Genomic DNA, 13,789 nt, shown 5'->3' with positions numbered 1-13,789 from the left:
GGGAATGATTAACCTAGTGCCATTGGGCCTTAATAAGCTTCTTCAACACTGGATATTGTTAATCAGAACAGCTGTTGATTCTGGAAGGACTAGTTTTTCTTATTCTATAGACTGTTGTAATAATCATATCTTATGTTTATATAGCGCCTTTCATCCTGAAGCATCCCAAAGCCTATTGTGAACTTTTGACCCAAGCCTACTTCTGCTGAAGTCAATGAGAGTTTTTCCATTGACTCCGGGGGGAGCAGGATCAGGCCTTATATACCAATACAAATCACCCTGCCTATGCCTGCTGGAGCATAGCATTCACCTGACACTGCATAACAACATTACACAACAATTACGTATAAAACACCAAATGAAATGGCATAGGTACCTGAAACTGCAGGGGCAATTTGGCCAGGACACCATGGAGAATGCCCCTCCTCTTACAGAAAGTTGTGTGGTACCTTTAATTACCAGGAGAGCTGAAACATGCCATCCAAAAGATAGCATATCTCACAGCATCAGTGCCAAACAATACTAAGCGGTGGAAAATGTTCAGTGCTGACTCACAGGGAAGAGTGACCCCTACAAAATCACCCTCATCACCCTACCCTGAAGCATCCTGGTTTCCCTAGAACTAGTAGAGCAAACCCTTTCCGGCTTGTAAGATCTAACACCAAACCACAACCTGAGGAAAGACAGCTGCAGTCTTCTTTACCAACAGCTCAAAGAATACACTTGGTGAGAAATGTATTAATAGACTATATGGAGGAAACCTTTCTCCATCTCTGTAACATCAAATTAGATGTGAAGTGGGGAAGAATAAAAAAATCCTCATCACAGCATATTATAAAATACAGAGAGGTCTTTTGCTTAGTTTATAGTTCATGTAGTCTGCCAGCAAAACTTTACAAAGAGTGTAGGAATTCATGTGTGTAGAGATATTAAAGTCATAAAAAGGGAACTTCTTCTTTTATTTTCCCACAGCCTAAGTGAAGGTGAACCAAGTACATTTGGCAAAGGGCACTAGTTAGATGCCATTTCCCACAGCAACATGGTATTTTCCTCTGGGAATAAAACATTTCCCTTAAACTACTGTTTATAACTCTTATCAGCTCAACAGCAATAGAGCTATCAAGTCCAATATCTTGTGGAAAAAATTCAAGGTCAACAAGTACTTGCATTTTCGTTTATCTTTAGCTGCAATTGCTACTGACATTCAATTGGGTAATAAACATGAGGACTGTCAAATGCTCTCAACAAACAGGTGATCCAAAAGCTATCACAGAGAAAGAGGCTACTGCCAGGTAATCAAACAATTCTGTTGCAACAATTATGATTTGAGTGCATTCATTTATAGAAGCAATCACCTGTCAAATTTGAATGAATATTGTCAAACCATTCCCACCACTGGGGTAGTAATGGTGAGAAAATACTAACTATGTCTGCTCTCAGGTTTTTACCAACAAATACATCCCAGCATTAACAATGACCTATCAGAATAAAAAAATTAAAAGCTTGCTAAATATCTTATCTTCTACATTTAATGGCAATTTATAGTTTTTGACAATTTCTATAATTTTTATTTAAATATTAAAGTGTGTTACACAGAGCAGCCAAACGCTACTGCCCTCTTGCACCACATTCATCAACAGCCATTTGTGGGTTTACATCCATACTCATTCTTTTAAAAATTATTGTCACTGGTTTTGAAAATACTTTACCGCAATTTCAAAAACACTAGCTTCTTTTTTAAACTTACCTGATGGAAAGGATCCTAGAGAACTTTAAAACTGAAAACCACATACTCATTGATGCCAACAGGAGTTGCTTCTGAAGTCTGAGAACAGTACATGGCCCTAAACATTGAGAACTGGAGTGACTGCTATGAGGTGCTGAGCTCATAAAAGGCTCAGAAACTCAAAGAAACAGGACCTAAATTTACAGAAAGAAAAAAATATGATCTTTAAAAATCATACTAAACTGATCTCCCAGAAGTCATGACTCCTACTGTTGTTAATAGGGAATATCTACTTATGTAATTGCCTGTGACTCAAATTCATTCCTCTGTTTAATTCAAGTAGGAGATTAACTCCACTTATCCATGTACCGATGTGCGTTTGATGAATCAGACCTTAAAATGTGATTTTGTACGTGATATTATTTCCCCCAGTGTTCACTCTTTTGCTAAGGAAATTCAACCTATGAAAGACTTAGGCACCACTTATGCAATGAGATCTGTGTGGGCAGACCCAGGTGCCCACATAAGACTGTGCACAGACACAGGGACTCCCTGGTGTAGATCTGATTGCAGGATCAGAGCCATATTTTATATGTAAAAATCCACACATGTACACATCTGTGCATTGTGACACATGTTTAATACAACAGTCATGTATTATTTTAGGTCACATGCCAAAAAAAGGCCTTCTTAAAATAAAACTTCTAACATGAATTGTGTGCTTGATTATATAAGGACTAGGAATTAAAAAAATTTTGTTTCTATAGCCATGTTAACTGTGGACAGCCCCAAAAGTAAGTTTTCCGACTTTCACCCTGCCCATGATGACTACAGCTTCAACTTGAAGAATCTGCCATCTTAAGTAAGTAACACTCGACTCAGTTTGAGACTTTTCCTGAGCAGAGATTGAAATTCAATTTAAACTGTGCTGAATTGTGTGGGTTTTTTGGAATGTTTATTATATTTGAGCACTGACCCAAAAAAAGAAGTTCTAAGTTTTTCAGTGTAACTAATGTTTGTCATAAAAGGGTAGCGGGAGAAAGGGAAGTCCTGGCACAGTAAAGGAACTATGATGTGATTGGAATAACAGAGACTTGATGGGATAACTCTCATGACTGGAGCACTGTCATGGATGGGTATAAACTGTTCAGGAAGGACAGGCAGGGGAGAAAAGGTGGAGGAGTTACACTGTATGTAAGAGAGCAGTATGATTGCTCAGAGCTCCAGTATGAAACTGGAGAAAAGCCTGTTGAGCGTCTGTGGGTTAAGTTTAGAGGCGAGAGCAACAAGGGTGATGTCACAGGGGGTGTCTGCTATAGACCACCAGAACAGAAGGATGAGATAGATGAGGCTTTCTTCAGACAAGTTTCCAGATCACAGGCCCTGGTTCTCATGGGGGACTTCAATCACCCTGGCATCTGCTGGGAGAGCAATAAAGCAGTTCACAGACAAACCAGGAAGTTTTTGGAGAGAGTTGGGGACAACTTCCTGGTGCAAGTGTGGGAAGAATCAACTATGGGCCGTGCTCCTCTTCACCTGCTGCTCACAAACAGGGAAGAATTGGTAGGGGAGGTAGAATTGGATGGCATCCTGGGCAGCAGTGACCATGAGATGGTTGAGTTCAGGATCCTGACAAAAGGAAGAAAGGAGAACAGCAGAATTCTGACCCTGGACTTCAGAAAAGCAGACTTTTACTCTGTCGGGGAACCGATGGGTAGGATCCTCTGGGAAGCTAATCTGAAGGGGGAAGGGAGTCCAGGAGAGCTGGCTGTATTTTAAAGAAATCTTATGGAGGGCGCAGGAACAAACCATACTGATGTGCAGAAAGAATAGCAAATATGGCAGGAGACCTGCTTGGATTAACAGAGAAATCTTCGGTGAGCCTAAACACAAAAAGAAAGCTTACAAGAAGTGGAAGCTTGGACAGATGACTAAGGAGGAGTATGAAAATATTGCTTGAGCATGCAGGAGTAAAATCAGGATGGCCAAAGCACAACTGGAGTTGCAGCTAGCAAGGGATATGAAGGGTAACGAGAAGGGTATCTACATGTATGTTAGCAACAAGAAGGTGGTCAGGGAAAGTGTGGATCCCTTACTGAATGGGGGAGGCAACCTAGTGACAGATGATGTGGGAAAAGCTGAAGTACTCAATGCTTTTTTTGCCTCTGTCTTCACAGACAAGGTCAGCCCCCAGACTACTGCACTGGGCGGCACAGTATGGAGAGGAGGTGAGCAGTCCTCAGTGGTGAAAGAACAGGTTCAGGACTATTTAGAAAAGCTGCACAAGCACGTGTCCATAGAGTCAGATGCAATGCATCTGAGGGTGCTGAGGGAGTCAGATGATGTGACTGCTGAGCCATTAGCCATTATCTTTGAAAACTCATGGAAATCAGGGGGAGGTCCCGGATGATTGGAAAAAAGCAAACATAGTGACCATCTTTCAAAAAGGGAAGGAGAAGGATTCAGGGAACTACGGACCAGTCAGCCTCACCTCAGTCCCCAAAAAAACCTCGGAGCAGGTCTTCAAGGAATCCATTCTGAAGCACTTGGAGAAGAGGAAGGTGATCAGGAACAGTCAGCATGGATTCACCAAGGGCAAGTCATGCCTGACCATCCTAATTGTGATATACCTTGACTTCAGAAAAGCTTTTGATATGGTCTCCCACCGTATTCTTGCCAGCAAGTTAAAGAAGTATGGGTTGGATGAATGGACTATAAGGTGGATAGAAAGCTGGCTAGATCATCAGGCTCAATGGGTAGTGATCAACGGCTCGATATCTAGTTGGCAGCCGGTAACAAGTGGAGTGCCCCAGGAGTCGGTCCTGGAGCTGGTTTTGTTTAACATCTTCATTAATGATCTGGATGATGGGATGGATTGCACCCTCAGCAAGTTCGCAGATGACACTAAGCTGGGGGGAGAGGTAGATATGCTGGAAGGTAGGGATAGGATACAGAATGACCTAGATAAATTGGAGGATTGGACCAAAAGAAATCTGATGAGGCTTAACAAGGACAAGTGCAGAGTCCTGCACTTAGGATGGAAGAATCCCAGGCACTGCTACAGACTGGGGACCAACTGGCTAGGCAGCAGTTATACAGAAAAGGACCTGGGGGTTACAGTGGACAAGAAACTGAATATGAGCCAACAGTGTGCCCTTGTTGCCAAGAAGGCTAACAGCATATTGGGCTGAATTAGTAGAAGCATTGCCAGCAGATCGAGGGAAGTGATTATTCCCCTCTATTTGGCACTGGTGAGAACACATCTGGAGTATTGTGTCCAGTTTTGGGCCCCCAGTTACAGAGAGAATGTGGACAAATTGGAGAGTGTACACTGGAGGGCAACAAAAATGATTAGGGGGCTAGGACATATGACTTATGAGGAGATGCTGAGGGAACTGGGCTTATTTAGTTTGCAGAACAGAAGAGTGAGGGGGGATTTGATAGCAGCCTTCAGTTACCTTAAGGGGGATGGAGGTAGGCTGTTCTCAGTGGTGGCAGGTGAGAGAACAAGGAGCAATGGTCTCAAGTTGCAGTGAGGAAGTCTAAGTTGGATATTAGGAAGAACTTTTTCACTAGAAGGGTTGTGAAGCATTGAAATGGGTTACCTAGGAAGGTGGTAGAAACTCCATCGGTTTTTAAAGCCTGGCTTGACAAAGACCTGGCTGGGATGATTTAATTGGGGTTGGTCCTGCTTTGAGCAGGGGGTTAGACTAGATGACCTCCTGAGGTCCCTTCCAACCCTAACCTTCTATGATTCTATGAAGGTTTTATTGGGAGAATAATTAGTTTATGGTCTTTTCTACAAGGGGAAAAAGCTAGAAATAGGTAGTGTGCATTAGCTACTCTTCACTAGCGCCTCGTGTGAGCACTCTTACTCTGCACTAAGAGTGCCTTTGTGCTGTTTAGCTTACTACACTTTGAAAGTGTATTAAGCAAAACAGCACAAAGACACTCAGTGCAAAGTAAGAGCATCCACACCAGCAGTTAGTGCAGAATAGCTAGTATGCTTTAAATTCACATCCTAGATAACTCTATACTAACTTTCCCATGAAGATAAGCCCTAAGATCATGCTACCCACAAATTAAACAAAACAAATAAAATGAATGAGAGGTTAAAGCTAATGTTGTTCAAAAAAAAAAAAATGAAAGAGGCTATTAATAACATAAAAAAACTCTTATTTTTAAATCAGAAAAGATCCTTAGCATAGAACAGGATAAATGTTCACCACAGTGCATGAAGCTATGCACCATTCTGAAAATGTATCCCTATATAGCTGAACCACTGAGATTTTTAATACTGTTGAAGTCTAACTCCAACAGCTGAGCAAGACTGACAAGACCACAGAAAGAAAGAAAGAAAGAAAGAAAGAGAATAGTTTCACACCCTCTGGCTTTACAGCCGAATGATGAATTTACATCATGTCATTATCAGCATAATTCTCAACCACTCAATCAATGTTAAAATATAAAACGTGATTTTGGAGAGAGAAAACTAATTAATTCTGGTGCAGATGAAGAATGCATACATAGGTTAAAATTTTATAAACTCACACCAACAGTTCAAATTTCTCTTTAAAAAAAAAAAAAAAGAGAGAACAAAACTATCCTGTGCCAAGAGAGACATCCAGGTGTAGATGCTGAATTAAAGCAAAGCACCTGCTGGACAATTTCAGGGGGATGAAGGAGGAGAGAAAGCACCACCTTTGAGACAACACTGATACTCCTTATTTTAGAAACAAGGCTATTAGACCTAATTCAAGACTCACAATATACAAATAACTAGAAAATACTGGGAACAGCCCCTGTTGACTAATGCCATGTCTTTTTCAATTGAGGGTCACATCTTGTCTAACCAATCGCATGATAATGGCATCAGTAAAGGTCAATCAAAGACAAACCGAAGCTTCCACTCTCTGGCTGACCTTCGGAGCTTGTGACAAATTGCTATCAGTCAATGTCAACTAATGACAGCAGCTCTTTGGCTAATCAATTGTTCTAAAAATGATCAAGAAAACTACTCACAGGACAGCTCATTTTCACATCAATGCCTGTGAAGTATGAAAAGCTCATTTTTTGAGTTTTTAATAAGCTCATAAGTAAAGCAGTTACTTGGTAACAGGGGTCACCTTACTGAAAAGACAGAACCTTTGTCTGCCTTTTACATATTCTTTTATTACCATATTATAGTAAAAATATGCCATGCTATTACTATGCCAGAGGGCTACATAATAAAGTAGGTAACACTTCAGACATTTTTAAAATAAATACTTCTGTGTTTTAGGGGCCTTTGTTTAGATGTAAATAATTGTACAGATACTTTCCATGTGTTTAAATGCAAAGCAATCACTGCTAGTACACAGGTAATATGCCTGCTTATTATTTGGGTGAACATCACATGACAAAGTCTGTAAAAAAATACACGTCATGAAATTCAATGATACCATTCGGGTGGGTTAGGTCTTAATAGCCTTTGTTTGTTTGTTTTTTCAATCCACCCACCTTCACAGTTTGAGAATTGATGCTGTTCTGGATGTTTACTAATGTAACTCAAATTTGATAGGTCACCCAAAAAAAATAAATTTGTACAAATTTCGGCTTTGAAACAATCCTCTGAATGTAATCCAATCTGGAATACATACACATTTGTGTTATGGAACACTGTAAAATGGATAGCTCGATAACAAAGTCAATCACAGATTCAGGAGCCTTCTGCACCTTCATTATACCTGCCTCTCACTTTCAGTGCATAATTTTCTATATCTCTCAAAGCAACACACCAAGCTTGGCACACTTGAATTTGCCTTCACACATTACATGTTACCAAAACAACAAATAATGTTACACAATGATCAAAGGCTTAAGAACTGTAGTACAATTATGTTTTGGTTTTTTTCTGGTCTATGAAGAGATTGTTAGTCAAATTTCATTTCAGGGCATCACACTACAAGAAGTCTCTTGAGAAAAAGCCGAATGAGTGTGAACACATACATATCATTCAAACCACTTGGACCAATAGAACACCAGAATCAAAAGAAGGAGTTTTTGTTTTATATTTAAGTTTATAATCTTCCTGGGTTCCTAACAAAACATTTGTATTATTTAAAATCCTGATTTTAGAAATTGCTAAACAGGAAACATTAAAACTTTTGTTTTCATCAGGGAAACTGCAGACTGACAGCAGTTTCAGATTACATCCTAAATCTGAATTGCTATGGTAGTTTTTCAAATTAAAATATCTTCTGTGGCCTCAACCACTCTCAAGTTGTCCATAGGAAAGAAATAAAGGAGGCAGGGCAACACTTAAGCTGAGCCATAATTGGAAGTATGTGAAAAATGAAGTGTCAGTTCGGTCAATAAAGGGCAAAGGTCAAGGGGAACTGCAGCCCAAACTCTGTGCGAAATGTGCTCATTAAGACATCCAATCAGAGAGCGCCTTCCCACCTATCCCATTAGTCATCAGACATCTGACTTTCAAATGCCTTGGTCTGTGCTGTTATTACTTTTCTTCTTCATGTAAAAAGGAGAGCTGGTATATAAATCGTTGCTCAGTCATCTGGAACATAATGTGGCCCTTTTTTCCCCCCTTCATCCAGCTCTGCCTGCTGGCTTCACAGGCTTGAAACAACTGCCTTGAGATTCCCTTCAATAATAAATGGAATTGCCTTTTGCCTATAGTTTGCCTGAACTCAGACAAAAGCCAGAAAAACATTGCAACCATTGATACATTTTTATAAAGAAATATCATGGCTTTTTAGTCAATACTTTAAAAAGCAACAATAATAGAAACATTTTGAATCTGGGCTGAGGCTTGAACAAGAAAGAAGACACTGACAGATTTTTAACAGCGTATTATAGCTAAATATGAGCTAAAAAAAACAAACACTTCATTCTTGATTGAAATTGGCTATACAACGTATATGTTCAGGAGCCTTCTTTAAAACAATAGCAAAAACATAAAACAAGCAAAACCCATATATAAGATCCTTTTTAAATTAGAGCATGAAACAAAAGAAAATAAAGGACTGGCCAATGTCATAAGACAGGGTACTGGGCTAGATGGACCATTAATCGGACCCTGTATGGCCATTCTTATGTTCTTATACCACTGTGGGATCCTTTTTTGCATAAACCTACCTAAAAACCGGTTTCATTTTTTTAAATAAAAATTTGCAAGCATTTCTCCACAAGGAAGAGTGAGCTTTCTTTGCACCAGTATCATGTCAACCAAAATTCAGAACGCAATTAGCATTTGAAAATAAGCTGCTAAAGGTCGTACACAGTAAGTAGGTAGCGATGAGAGAGTAGATCCTTAAATCTTTTTCAAAACATTATTATGCATACCCATATTATAACTATTCCATACTATGACTGACACAATATCAAGCCATTCTAAGAGACTGTGTCAAAAGAACTATGTAATAACATATCCTGCTGTTCAGTGGCACGAGACCTCCTAATATCACGCTAGCTGTAATATATGGATTTACGTAATAGATTGTAACAGCTTTAAGGAATCGTTACTGTCCACTAGGTAAACAAATTTACACTTTACCAAAAACACTTTAAAATGTTTACATGATAGAGCACAGGGCTGTTTCGAAGGAGACACTGGTTGATTTTGTAAAGTACTCAGAGAACTTGTAAAAGGGATTTTAAAAGCAATTATGCATCAGGTAAATAAGAGACACTTTTAAAAAAAAGTCCAAAAATGTGTAATAGATCATTATGACTCCAGGCCAAATAAACATGTACATATGTAAATGGACACTTTTCTTTTAAAACTTATCAGGCCATGGCTTAAAAGTTTGAGTGACCCACAAAAATCACACACACAAATAATCTATTACACCTGCACCACACATACACCTTTGTATACAGTTGTCAAACAACCCATCTACACACACACAAAAGTGGGTTTCTGCAAATGTACCATTAAGAAAGGGATAGATAATAAGATAGAAAATATCATAATGCCTCTATATAAATCCATGGTATGCCCACATCTTGAATACTGCATGCAGATCTGGTTGCCCCATCTCAAAAAAGATATATTGGAATTGGAAAAGGTACGGAGAAGGGCAACAAAAACTATTAGGGGTATGGAGCAGCATCTGTATCAGGAGAGACTTTTCAGCTTGGAAAAGAGACAACTAGGGGGATATGATAGAGGTCTATAAAATCTTAACTAGTGTGGAGAAAGTGTATAAGGAAGTGTTATTTACTCCTACATATAACACAAGAACCAGGGATCACCCAACGAAATGAATAGGCAGCAGATTTAAAACAAACAAAAGGAAGTAGTTCTTCACACAACGCACAGTCAACCTGTGGAGATCTTTGCCAAAGGAAGTTGTGAAGGCCAAAACGATAACAGGGTTAAAAAAAGAACTAGATAAGTTCGTGGAGGATAGGTTCATAAATGGCTACTAGCCATGAAGGGCAGAGATGCAACACCATGCTCTGAGTATCCCTAGCCTCTGTTTGCCAGAAGCTAGGAGTGGACAACAGGGGATGGATCACTCGATGACCGCCTGTTCTTTTCATTCCCTCTGAAGCACCTGGCATTGGCCACTGTCAGAAGGCAGGACACTGGGCTAGATGGACTTTTGGTTTGACCCAGTATTGTCATTCTTATTTTCTTACCCATAGCAACCTTTCTGCCTTAAATATTTGGCCCGTTATATGTAATGTTACCATTTCTGGCATTGTAAAAAGTTCAGACTTCATGGACAATTTTTGGCTACAACCCCAACACCACCACTCCAAACACCCTGCGCATACTGTTAGAGGCCTGACTTAAGTTGACAAAACCAGGAAATTCAGAACTTTGACGTTGCTCTCAATTCAACCTGTGGTATCAAGCCATTGTGGCTGATATTGAACTCTGTTGGGGGTGGGGGTGAACACAGGTGATGTTTTGTACTATACATACTACACTATTAAGAGGGAAATAGGTTGAGGAAACAATTGAACAGAGGAAGTGTAGTTTTATTTATTTATCTTTACTATTTTGATCTTCAGGGTAAACACCTTTATGGATATTTTAATTGCATTTTATATTATGACATATAGAATAATTCTGGCCTAAAGTGAAGAAATTATAAATATATAAAAGCATATATTATACCCAAAGCATATAATACATGTACTATGGGGCATATTCTCTGTTTCACAAAGTTTGTGATGAGGACCGAATCTTCCCCTCTCTACCCTACAGGTGCAGTGGCACCTGAACCATTGCATGGTTGGCAGTCCTCCTTCATTGTTGCAGTAGCCCCTATGACTACTGAGCCTTCCTATCTCCAAGAGGAGAACAGCCAATAAAGCTGCTTAGCTGCATATTCAGCACAGTATTGCCCAATCCCAAAGGTTCAATAATCAGAAATAAGGCCCCGCAGAATACCGAGATTTAATTAAAATCCATAAGAGCTTTAAAATAATTTTTTTGAGGGGGAGAAGGGGGAAGAGGGTTATTTGCCTTCTGGTTAATCCATCTTTTTTCTCTGCAAACAGGGGGGCAAGAAACTTACTTTTTGAGTTTCTTTTAAATTATAGCTGAAATTCTCACAGTCACATGACTCCAGGAGCTGGGGCTTTAAGAAAAACACCATATAGTGGAAGAGTTGACAAAACTGTCATCAGCTTTTCCTTGGCCTTCCACTGACTTTCAAACTTTCCTCACTAAACACCTTATGATGGTGCAGAAGGAGCCATCATAGGATGCAAGCGCAAGACGTCCAGACTTACTGTATCTGTTCACACAACTGCACTGGACTAGTTTCACTGCACTTGGGGGCTTGTAGGCCTGATCATGCACCTTTGAATTAAATGGGAGTTTTGCCATTCACTCCAAAAAACACAGGAGCAAGCCGTGTCTGAAGGGTGGAGAGCCCATTTGTGTTTACTACACACCAACACTCTGAGGGTTTGTCTACACCAACATGTAGATCACGGCAAGCTGGGGTGTGAATGTATCCCGCTCTAGCCTGCTGTGCACTAATTGTCTGTGTGATCCTACTAATGCGCACTAACAGCTTCTTAGTGTGATTTGACCTACTCGTATTTCAAAGCAGGGTGGATCAAAACACACTGAGGAACTGCTAATGTGTGTCTGCAGGGTCCACACAGTTACCGCGCAGCAAGGCTAATGCTGGGTAGATTCACACCCTAGCTTCCGGCAAAGTAAATGTTTGTGTAGACAAGCCCTGAGAGTTGCTCATCATAAGCAGTTATTATGAATGCCTAGTTTCCTCGTTCAAGAAGTTTAACACAATGATCCCTCTTTACAAAATGCATCCCTTCTACAAAGATCTATTGCACTTTGAGTTCCAACTTCATTAGAGTTCATTATAAACTCTGGGTAAAATTTTCAAAAGTGCCTAAGTGACTTAGGAGTCCAAGTTCCATTGAAAGTCTTTCTATTGAATGTCAATAGGACTTAGGCACTTTTGAAAAGTTGCACCCTCTTTTCATAGCGTGCACCTTGCTATGAATGACATGCAAATCACGGGGCTAGTAGAATAGCCCAGCAAGGGAGGAATGTGTGTCTTAGTCAGTTTACTTTACAAGATATCTGAAATGACTGGCACATATTACAGACTAACAACATGCCACATTTTAGAAAAAAAAAAATCAAACCCATTTTAAGTAGAGATTTTCAAAAAGCATCTAGTGGATTTAGACGCTCGAGTCCCACTGAAAGTTGATGGGACTTGAGCTCCTAAATTGCCTAGTCACTTCTGAAAACTCTCCCCATGACAGTTCTCCAAACACCCCACCACACACACACTCTCTTCCCCCACCCCAATATAAGAACTTCTCATTCTTAGCTAAGAAACCTTAAATTCTAAGTTTCAGTTCAAAGCATCTCCCCCCTTTCCTTCCCCCTCCCCGCCCCCCGACCTCCAGCATCTTATATGCCCTTAAAAAACAGGGATTTGAAATTAACAGGCGGGTCTAATGAACGCGCTGCCACCATCTTAATCATAGCATTGTGAACGGTGACACTATAATATACATATATATATGTAAACATACTTGAAAGAAAAAAGGCCCCTTGAATTTATGTTGCATATCATTTTCCAGTAAAAGTCAGAGGTCAGAAGGTTACCAGTTTCTGCCTCAGCTCTGCAACAGTTTACTATTCCAGGCCCCATTTTTACTAGGTTATACTTGTGATGAAGTCAGCAACTTTTCTTTAAACAATAAAGTGTCTCAAATACTTAAAATTCTATACAGAGATGTTATTCACAATGTAAGATACGTCCATGTATATAAAAAAAAATTAAAATATACTGTTTTAGTTTAAAAACTAATTTTGCTAAATGTACACTTTGCAAGTCTAATCAGTATTGTTCAAACCTTTTTTTGGAAATATAATTCCTTTGTTGTCTAACAGCACTTGAATGAAACATGATCATAAAACCAGATTTAAAAGTATATACCTATTGTGGATTCAGAGTCAACTTCAATAAAACACTCTCTTTTATATTCAGATTAAGGATACTTTTTAAATTTTAATTGCATTAAATTAACACAAAATCCACTGCAGTTGGTCTCTTCAGAAAGAAATGTGAAGCATTTCCACACACCGCTTTTTTTTAAAAGTCTTCTGTTTTTAAAACGTTGAATTTAGAAGACAGTGTTAATTATTTGTAGGATGTATTACTTCTAATGTATGTAACACGAACTAGGTTCATATTATTTCTGTTAAGTCAATTACTCCAGTTGGTTTGGCTCTCCAACAAAACATTTCTGCATTCAAATAAATTGGCACAGAGGGAGGAAATAGTACTGATTATAAGATTTAGTGCAATGTGCAGGCAAACTTATTTTTATATGCACAAAAGTTTCAATAGCATCTTTAAAATATTAACATTCAATTCTGCAATCTTAATTACGTTTGCTTTTGAAGATTTCTTTTAACCATTCTGATGTCAAAAGGTTCTAGTTGCTTATTTTTATAAAACATACTGCAAATTTGGTACATATGTTGTTCTAACGTGTGCCTGTTGGCAGGGTTTAAGAAATAAATGTGCAAATTCCTTTGACTGGTTAAAGCCG

The 13,789-nt window shown here is 39.2% G+C and overlaps 1 protein-coding gene across 1 annotated transcript in view; it reads right to left on the bottom strand.

Annotated features, from left to right (window-relative positions):
* Window positions 1-13,789, bottom strand: part of MEIS1 (Meis homeobox 1) — a 121,704-nt gene that overhangs the window by 78,325 nt on the left and 29,590 nt on the right. The window lies entirely within an intron of this gene.

The sequence above is a fragment of the Emydura macquarii genome, unplaced genomic scaffold (genome assembly GCF_026122565.2).
Source record: "Emydura macquarii macquarii isolate MOO-44397 ecotype Brisbane River unplaced genomic scaffold, CSIRO-AGI_Emac_v2 contig_2676, whole genome shotgun sequence".
NCBI classification, from domain to species: Eukaryota; Metazoa; Chordata; order Testudines; family Chelidae; genus Emydura; species Emydura macquarii.
Note: the sequence above shows the minus strand (reverse complement) of the source record. Positions and strands in the feature narration are given on the sequence as shown.